A 9,619-nucleotide genomic window follows, 5' to 3' on the forward strand; every position below is an offset into this window, starting at 1 on the left:
ATAATATGCTCTGAGAGCAGGAAGATTATTATTACTTTTACATACAGGACATCCCGTAGTCTACGAGTCATAGCCTACATCGATTTCCGTACTGATGATACATCGCCAGCATTGCACAAATGCCATAGTTATGATACTCGCAACACGACCATCGATGTGAAACTGTAAATGTTAGGATCATAGTCTGGTTAGAGTCATCACAAAGCATAATTCATAATGACTGCATATAATGCGCTAATATAATGAACAATTTTCATTGAACATAATATGCATGCTAAAGGCCGTTCTTTCAAGGAAAGAATCAGGATTTACTGTTCCCTTTTGCAGAAGTGAAGGTTGAAGAAAAATGGCCGCAAGTAGGGAAAGCCTTGCAGATACGACAATGTTTCCACATTTTATACATGTGGTTGACGGGGAGTTAGAATATCGATCTGTCACCCTTCGTAGCTCGCGTCTCTCGCTGGAAAAGTTAAAAACCATTGTGTTATGAGGACCCCGAAGCTAGTAGAGTTTCAGGGCCCAGCTACCCTCCGAGATGCCACAATACACGTCGTACGTAGACGTTTCGAACGACAGCGTCTTCTGAAGTTTCACTAAATCTGCATAGCGTGACTACGGCTCATACCTACATTCATAAACACGCGCTGGTTGATCCTTCCAGAAGCAAATGTGATTTGTCGGGTCCCGGGGAAAGAAGTGATAAAAGCTTATCCATAGCATAGGGAGAATGATGATAACCAACCATATATCGACTGTGTAGTGATACCTCTGAGCAAGGAGTGCAAAAGCCTCCCCAATAACGAGCATCCAGCTTGGTAACTGATGACAGAATCGCGATGGGGACTGGTTATGATCCTTAAGCCGAAGAGGATCTCTAGAATAGGCTATGACCATCGACATATGGGTGTACTTACTGCAATGAGCCAACGGCGAGTATAGTGTGTACTCATAATTGCCATCGTCAGGACGAACCTAATGAGACTGCTCAAAGTCGGTGCTGTTGATGTAAGGAGCCTACGAGAGATGACCGCTGAATATATTGTCCCCACAGGCACGAAGGGTCGTAGAAAAGTTGAGGACCTCCTTCGCACTCGTCGGGGGATCGAAACCTTCAAGACCGGGAAGGGGGAACCTGCGATTGATTCAACGGTCTTTCGCGAGTCCTCGTCTAGTGTTCGGACAACTCGGGTATTCTCTGTAGGAGGGACCGGAAACTCTAAGGGTTTGAGCTCAGTGCGGCATTTGCTTAGAGTCTGAGCAAATGCCGCCTGAAGTCAGAGATCCGAGGCTTACCGCTCACACCGGACCCCTGCTGAAGGGACTAGAGTGACCAAAAAGGATACTGATCGGAATATGAAAGCTGCACTGAGTACGAATGATGTTCTCCAGAGCGCTCCGACGATCGTGAATCCGCGACGACAATCGATGATGGATATGATCAGAACCCAACCGATCGCCCAGATCAATGCTGATAGCAACTGGAAAAAGGCAAGGACTTGACGCACAGTTCTGAGGTTTCTCCGTATTTACCAGGAATCCTGCGACGTCGACTGAATAATATGGGAGTTCAGGAATCGCTTTGTGGCCGAAGTCTATCAAGGCATTTGAGGGAATTTCGAACCTGACTTTCTATGGCTGAGCATGCTCTGGTCACCAGAGTCTGGTGTGACTTACTTGTATTCTAGGAAGTACACGAGACCCACCGCCCAGCCCACCGGAGCGCAATTGAATATAAAGAGGAGGAACCATGGCCAAGTGATCTTCAGAACTTGCCAATTAGCCAAAACCTGAACATACGGAGTCTCCTAGACGAGGAATCGACAGAGGCTCGACAGACAGGACAGCTCAACCCAGGGCTGTCCCGGCAGAGTAGTTCACCTGTGCACGAATCCTTTTCGAGTAGCTGCTGGGCTCTGGTTCACACCGTAGGTTGTTCTCGATATCGCAGTCTGTGCGTGACATGATTTTGAAAATCAAAATTCTCAAGACCTGCGCTTATCATACTAGAGTTGTCCCATCCTGACCTCCCGAGCCGATAGTTTCAGCTGTCAATCAGCAAAATATGTTCCTCTTCGATGAACTTGAGCACCAGTGGCACTACGCCTTTACGAGTCCAATCACTGTCGTTGCAAACGATGGAGTGTCAACTGTTCAACGCGTGAAACGCGTGCGTGAAATGCAGCGTCACCTCGTCAGCACTCTGCGCTGAAATGCGCCATAGTGTGGACGGATATACTCGAAGTCGTGATCGGGTCGTCGATTGATACTATAGGTAGTCGATGCTAGTGACTCTGGCAACACAATCCAAAGGATAGATACGGGTATAAGATAATACTTAGCTGCGGTCGACAAGGTTGGCAGGAGTGCCAACAGTAATCCTCAAAAGAATCTCTAAAGACTCTGAATGCAATCGATCGTTTGACGCATGCACACGTTAGCTACGGATGAGGCTCTCGCGCTCGCCTTACACTGTCTATTCCGCACAGGCAGGGCCGCACAGGCGAACGACAACAAAAAGGTAGCTGACAATGGCCGAACGGAGTCGATTTACATATAGCGAACAATCGATACAGTGCAGCTAACAGACTGGCCAACAGGAGTGGGCAGATCCTCCTACCACAATAGGATGTTATGACACGTGACGTGTCACACGTCAGTGACGTGTGACACGTCACTGACGTGACGTGACGTCACGTTGTTACGTGAATTTCGCGACGCGTTAATTTAACGTTCAAAACACAACGTAACGCAATACCCACTCAGTATTGCTTGAAACAACTGCATAGAGTCTGTGCCATAGACAGAACAACCAGAGAAGATTGCACGAAAACTTACTTCCCTATGTGGCAAGTAAAGAGTTCCCGAAGCTTTCTATTCTTAACTGCCGGTTTGGTACCAGCTCGGGTGCATCATTCATCATACGCAGCGTAGGAAACGCTCAGCGGCTGAGCCTCAACCTGTGTTCTCAGGGTTGAAGCTACGTGTTCTACCAGCACACCAGATCGAACTGACCAAGCCGATGATGGATACCCCGATTTCCCAAGCCAGCATAACGAGAGATGGTGCGATGGTTTCCAACGCAACATAATCGGATGCTGGACCTCTCCCAACCTCTCTCTCCCTACCTTAGGTCCCTTATATCCTCCTTGCTGTATAGACTAAGGCGGTGCACTCTGCTCAGCATGTGATTCTGGCTCTTCATTGGAGAGCGAGAAAGGTACGTGAGAGAGGGCACGTATAGACTTGAGAAGCAATCTATGTTCACGAGAGTGATGTTTGAAGAGTCTTCAAACACGATGTTTGAAGTCTATACGTGCCATCTCTCACGTACCTTTCTCGCGAGCAAGTCGGCTTCTTCCACCGACCCATCTCAGCTATTCGATTCTCTGAGAATCATTCTCATCAACATACTGATCCATAAGAAGCTGAGCTCCGCTCCTTCTTAGGTTATGGGTCGATATTCTGGACCCGATGGGTACTTCGCGAATCAGCTTCGACGTTTTTTCCACAAATTGCTATCGTAAGTGAAGGGGATACAAGGTCTTCGACAGGGCGTCCCTCAATCCGTGCCTCTAGTCGGTGAACAGGGCTAACCATATTCCTTCTCCCGTCGATGCAGCAGCATACAATTGCTATTGTGCATCCTCTCCATAGTGGATCTGTCTTGGAATGGGTAATGCGGATATCAACCCTTACGCCAGTTTCAGCTGATCTAACCATGTCTTATCTGGAGGGATACCAATTCACTGAGTCGCAATAGAGCAGCAACCCCTACTATCATCCTAGTAATGACTCCTCGCAAGCCCGGCTCTTCCACGGTCGAGAGGGACCTCATATCTTCCGTGCTCAAGGTCGCGGCTCGCTTCTGCTTGGACACCCCGCACTGAACAGACAATTTCTGTGCGGCTCTCAAGAATAATTCCACGTTTTTATCTTCGGTAGCGCTCAAAGTTTCGCCCCTTTCTTCCCTCCCTAACTGCTTAGCGATCCGTGTATACTGGTCTGTCCTGGTGGATCACCCGGTCCCGGGAACCCATAACACAAAACCAAGTTGCGCTCGCCAGAAACGCAAATATCATCTCCTGTGCGTGGCTATTTCACCCTCCGTACCTGAATAGTAAACCTCACCATATAAGGATTGCTGCCACCGGCACGCAGAGCTGTCTCTCCCTATAATAAGAAGGCATATATCGAGATGCGCATTGCGTGGAGATGGCTCTCACGATCTATCCAAATCACAGTGTTATTGTCACTACTCCCTGGTAGGAGCTTGAATGCCTTCGATCCCTCAGTGTTGGAGGATCTGAGTTTCCACGGTGAGAGCCTGTCAGAGACACCAGTTGAAGCAGCGTCATATCCGTATATTCTGCTGTTTAAGGAGTATACCGGACCGAGGACTTCCAGGAAGCATCCATATTCTAGATGGTTGAGGGATCAGTCGTCTTGAGGACTTCAGACCGTATTCCGAGGGACCAATATTCTGCCGTATGCTGGTGGTGGTGTCAGCTGACCTTGCGCTTCGCATGCTTTGATAAACCTATCCTTGTGCTTCTGAGTTACCGACACGTCCAATCTATCGACTGGCTTGGAAAGGTTTTTCTGAAGGTTTTTCCCTTGGCATCCTATTAGATAGTAGGGGGATTATTTGTGTATAATGCTGCGTTGAACACTGGGAATTATGAAGTTGTGTTGTGGTCGTAGGAACATGTCGATGGCGCTGTCAGGAGGGAGTCGTCGCCCTCGATTGACGGGATTTACTGGGAATCGAAATGTCGAGAAAGTAGTGTTTCAGTTGGCGGGATAAGTCACTTACAGTCGATTGAAACTCAACAGATAAAACTGTTTTATCGCAACAGATTGAAAATGAAAACGTTTCCTTATAGAACGAGGTCAGATAACAAGTTATTAAAAAGTGCAATATTGCCGGTCGAAACTCTCTTGAGTAGTAATGGTAGTTGACGCGGCGATAGAATTTTGTGAATGTCTGTGATGGAAAATGGCAAATCCGTATTCGAGTATGTTTTCAGTACTTATGAAGACGCCTACCAGGCTGATAGGACGGATACCGTCTGGCGTTCACACTGATGAGGTATTGTGTCTGGCCTTGTCTGAGATGGAGGAGGGATGTTCTGTGTTGGTCACAGTGTGTAGGTAGGCAATGCCGCCGTTAGTGAGATTTATGGAGGGTGTGGTATGTTAGGGGAAAATGTAAATTAATTGTGGTTGATCGAAAGTTGTTCCCAGTAGTGTAGCAGGGAATTTTGATGCGCTCGAAAAGGGAATTTTCCAGAAAAAGGAAAATATGTGACGATGCGAATTGAAGTTCGGTGATCACTTGTGCATGGACTCGCACTGTGTGAAAGTTTTCATTCTATTATCTTTGAGGTACTTGGAAATTTGTCATATACAGCAGGAAAACGTGAATTACCAAATTGCTTGTATTTCTCGGAAGAGTTTGTTTCCTTGGTGATGAGGAGCTACTGTTCAAGCAAAGGGAAGAGGACATACTTGCGAACGAGTTGCCATCTTCTCACGTTGTTGATGCGCCTTGCAGATTGCTCTATTATTGTGGTATTACTAGTATATTATTATTTATACTATTATTATAAGTAGATACTTATATATATACGTAGTGTATAATATATTCTATATATATCGCACTAGACGTATTTATATATACTTATACTTATCATTGCACGTAGTATATAATGGAGTTTCACTCTGGTGAAAAATGTGGTGTAAAACTCTGTGGAAAACGCGATATTCACACTACGTAGTAGTCGTGAAATATGTTTTTCACTAGTGTTTTTTCATATCACGGGTGAAATTCCGATATATTTCTACATATACTATTATCGATTGTTATGCTCTATTGCTAGTAGCAATGGACAGTTCAACATACCTCTGATAAATTGACTCCATGTGGAGAATCGGATAAAGGATAGATGGGTTGGAAGAATAATATTCCTAGCATGCTTATACCACTGCTATGGGTTGCCCTGAGTGATCGATATGTTTCTTGGCGGCACGCTCGCTCGGTGAGCGAATACCAAAGCAAAATTCGTTATTATTATCGAAGGTTTTCGGAAATGTAGCTAGTCACGGTTGGATTTAACTGTGGTGTACAGGGACAAACGTCTAAGAGCGTTTTCGCTCTCGGTCGGCCAAAGTGATGGAAGTTTGCTGTCGTCGTTGAGGTGGTCTTATCAATTCGTAGAGGTTCCATGTCGAGTGTCGTTCAGTGAGGGTGAGTACTGGTATGGAGGGCCTTACTGAGGGCATACTGCTCATTGTAGATGGTCGCTATCTGTTGGTCTCAACGGAGGCGATACACGGCAGTGTGTGGGACGAACGATCGCGGACTTATTGCCTTAGAGGTGCGTGTTTTCGTTGATGCTCATCATGATGTAGTTGATGTAGTCTCGACGGGTGAGTGCGGGCCGAAATTGGTGTGTGAGAAGAACAACGCGCCATTCGATCTTGGTGCGGAATGGATTCAGGGAAGGTCTCCGGAGGGCAATAGGCTGTTTGTGTGTGGGGAGGTGGGGGGACCGATATAGATGGTTTGGATGATTTCGTGTCAGCGAGTTGCGATAGCTGCGATACATCCGTATCAAGCTTTGTGTGTATGGGCTGTCCCTGAGGGAGATGAAGCACTTGAAGTTGTTCCTCGAGGTATTAGTTCAGTTGGATTGGTGCTTGGTCATCATCTCCGAGGGCCCGGGTTCTATTCCTGGTAGAGGCTTTTTATAGTTACAATTCGATTAGACCTGACCAACACTGGCATGGCCCATCTTATGAAGGTTCTCACGCTGGATGACGGGTCAGACGCTTCTCTCCCGTCCGCCATACCACACCTCGGACACATCCTGATCCTCACAGAACCTTCAAATTGGCTCTTAGCTGCTCCCCTGGGCATGTGGCCTCATCCACGGCTGATCACGTCAGAGTTATCGCATTGAACAGAACAATGACCGAAAGGAGCCGAGTGTAGGGAAATGTCGTTTTGACGTTTATGGAGGGGGGAGACTAATTGCACTTGATTGGGTGGTCGTCGGTAAGCTTGGGGTATTCAGTGCTAGCTTCAACAGGTCAAGAGTCGGGATGAATAACGGGTAGAGAACTGAAATTCAAATCGAGGCATTGCATTGAATCGGATCGTTGGTAGTCCCAATAGAAGATTTATAATATGTTGTAGTCACCCTACTATAATATCATTAGCATTTACGTAAGGAATTTTCCGGATGCTGCTGAGTTGTGGTATCCTCTAGCGCTCTGTTGTGAAGTATGTTTGGTTTCCTCAGCTTAGCTACATCATGTGAATTCTAACATTAATTAGAGTAGAAGTGTACAAAAAATAATAATTTTTTTCAGTCAGTTTTCTCCCAGAATTTCCACATAGTCACCAAGACACGTAGTTGTGCATATCTCTTCCCGACCAGTGTTGAAAAATATGCACATGGTGGACCACATATGTTGGTGACAATATGGAATTTCTGAGGGAATTTTGCAAAATTCTTGTTGGTTTCTGTACACTTCTACCCTAGTTTGTATATGGACTCCTATAATGAGTGAGGAAACTCCTAGGGTCAGCTGAGGAAAGCGATCATATATTACAACACTGTTCCCGACACTCTCAAGTTCTTTAGGCCCCGCATCGTGGAGGTGCCTGCCAACGAAGGTGTACTTCCTACTACGTCTTGTGGCGGCGCCATAGTTGGCATTGATTGGATTTCGGAAGATCGTATAGCTGTTCATGTTAGAGACTATGTGAGTGCAGGTGGGGTTATTCAGTCGCTTATATAGTTGTTATTAATATATGGGGGACTCGGGCAGGTTATCAGACATCACCCCTCTGTGCGCCGGAGAGAGCACCCTCGGATGACTCGACAATGGGATGCGGCATACGGACCTCGCTCCCTCGTTGTCCGTCCCCCTTGCTGAGTGGTCCGTTGGTGCGCTCTCCTGCCCATAGTTTGTAGTGTTGCCAAAGGACCCTTGGAAGAGTTTTATTATATCATTATATTTCCGAGAGGAAGAAACGAAGCGTTGATTGTTTGTAACGGCTCCGGGTTCGGATCTTGGCACGGGCTTTTTTCGAGCATTTTTCGCTCGCATATGTATCCTGGGAGTTGATAGCACAACATAGTTGGCAGTGTTGGAAAATATGCACAGGGTCAACTACATGTGTCGGCGACAGTATGGAAATTCTAGGAAATTTTAGGAAATTATTGTTGGTTTCTGAACACTTTTACTCGGACTCTTATGTAGACTTCTATAATTAGTGAGGAAACTCCTGAGCCTAGTTGAGGAAAGCGAACGTATACAATGGCAATACTGATGATTGTAATTGTGAATGGTTTTCAGACTGTATGTGTGAGCGTTGTTCATTGTTGTTACAGGCTGCTGGTGACACGATACTGCGCAAGTTGAGAGTCAGGATCCTCACGTACGCGAAGGGTTGGTCAGTTGAAGCGGACCTACCAGCTGGAGATGCATTTTCAAAACGGGTAGGATGGTAGACTGGTGATATTTGTAGAAAGCTCGTGTGAGTTCTGATATGCTATTGATAGTAATTGGTGTACATGCACAATTACATATTGGAATTAATAACACTATAGTGTACATGAACAATCACATATTCGAATTAATAACACTATAGTGTACATGAACAATTGTATATTCGAATTGACAACACTAGTGTACATGAACAATTACATATCCGAATAAATAACACTAAGGTGTACATGCACAATTACATATTCGAATGAATAACACTATAGTGTACATGAACAATTACATATTCGAATTAATAACACTATAGTGTACATGAACAATCACATATTCGAATTAATAACACTATAGTGTACATGAACAATCACATATTCGAATTAATAACACTATAGTGTACATGAACAATTACATATTCGAATTAATAATACAAATGTCAATTAGAAAATATGTTGGCTTTCCTCACCTGAGCTCGGGAGTGTCCTCACTGATGACATACGAGCTCTGGTAGAACCAATGGGAATTTCCCAAAATTTCCTCAAAATTTTCGAATTGTCACCAACTATGTGCATATTTTCCCTTCACACTGATTTGATGGTATTGTTATTGAATTCAGTCGTCACCATATTATCTCTTCATTACATCATCGCCATGTAAGGAGTTCCTCGTGACGGGTTGTGAAGCAGGAAATGTAAGTTCGCCATCTCCTGGGTTCACTAATACTCGGAACCTTCTCTCGTCGCGAATTTGTTATATAAATCGCGGAGCGAAGCGAAGCATACATTGTCACTTGGCAATTTACTGCTCGTTTGTTCAATATTCAACTACACTAGTTGAACTCTCGAGACACGTACTATTCAGAAGGTCGTAGCGAACGATATGAAATTGTCCATCGAGGCTAAGTCATCCGAAACTGGTCTGCTTCGTGACGATGAGCAGACAGAAAATGCGCGAAAAAAGCCTCTCGTGGGGATCGAACCCGCGACGGTTACAAACAAGTCGAGCTCCGTTTCTTCGTCTCGAAGGCCTAGTGTGGAAAATGAGCATTATTGTCGGAGAAAAATGATAGTCGATCCCGAGACCTGTATATACAATTAAAGAATATAAT

This window comes from Perkinsus marinus, assembly GCF_000006405.1.
Source record: "Perkinsus marinus ATCC 50983 genomic scaffold scf_1104296975596, whole genome shotgun sequence".
NCBI lineage: Eukaryota > Perkinsozoa > Perkinsida > Perkinsidae > Perkinsus > Perkinsus marinus.